We start from the raw sequence: 887 nt of genomic DNA, 5'->3' as shown, positions 1-887 counted from the left end.
ACTCAAAGGCTAACACAGGCCAAATAAACGAGGCATGTGGCCCGCGGGCCGCGAGTTTGACATGCTTGGTGTAGATGATGCTAAGGAAGGAGACCGATGAATGGTCCTTTTTTTCTTTTCTTTTTTACTTTCTTACAAGCTCTCAGCACTAGTCCACTCCCTCCTGTCTCATACCTCAGATCAGAGCCTGAGCTGCACTCTGGACCCCCTACTGTGCCTCACAACACCAGTGGGCTGTGCTCCACTGCATGGAGGCTTGCTTTACACCTCTTGTCTCCAAAGTGAACATCAGGTCAGCGGGCAGAGCAGCCAGGACTGCCCCCTGCAGGGATGTGAACCAGGGCAGGAGGCCAAAGAATAATTAGAGGCTGATGGGGGTGGAGGGGGGGGGGTGGCGAGGGGAGGAAGACAGTGGAGGGAGCTGTTTGTTCTCATCAATAGCACGTGGTAGCACCATGTGTCCACCTTTATGCTGACTGGGAGGGCCATGCAGCCTGACTGCTTCAGGCAAGACTGAATATGATACAGGCCGGGGGGAATCCTGATATTGGTCCGGGAGAGAGTCAGGATGTGGAGACGGGCAGGATTTTCAGTGAAGGAGAGGAGTGGTCAGGTGGAGGGGAAATAAGAACAAAGCCAATGACAGTGAGAATGTGCAAACAGAGCTCATGGGATGCCCAGGAAGTTAGCAGAGGGGTGGCGAGAGGCGGGGCTTGGTGCGAGGCTGGAATCACATTGTGGAGGGTCTTCAATGAAAGACCGAACCAAGCACCCAAACCCAAGAACTGCTGTTTGTCATGGCAGCAGTCTAAACAGTTTAAACACGACAGCAAGCAGATCCCGTTGCTTTTGGTGGCTGTGCCCCTCAAAGTGAATTGGGAAAAAAA

The 887-nt window shown here is 53.1% G+C and overlaps 1 non-coding gene across 1 annotated transcript; it reads left to right on the top strand.

The window, feature by feature from the left end:
- Positions 1-772: 772 nt before the first annotated feature.
- Positions 773-887, top strand: LOC111826281. Its single transcript, XR_002829566.1, has one exon. It is a non-coding gene; the product is annotated as a small nucleolar RNA SNORA68 (small nucleolar RNA).

This window comes from Myotis lucifugus, unplaced genomic scaffold (genome assembly GCF_000147115.1).
Source record: "Myotis lucifugus unplaced genomic scaffold, Myoluc2.0 scaffold_65, whole genome shotgun sequence".
Taxonomy (NCBI): domain Eukaryota; kingdom Metazoa; phylum Chordata; class Mammalia; order Chiroptera; family Vespertilionidae; genus Myotis; species Myotis lucifugus.
This window is presented reverse-complemented; position numbering and strand designations above follow the sequence as displayed.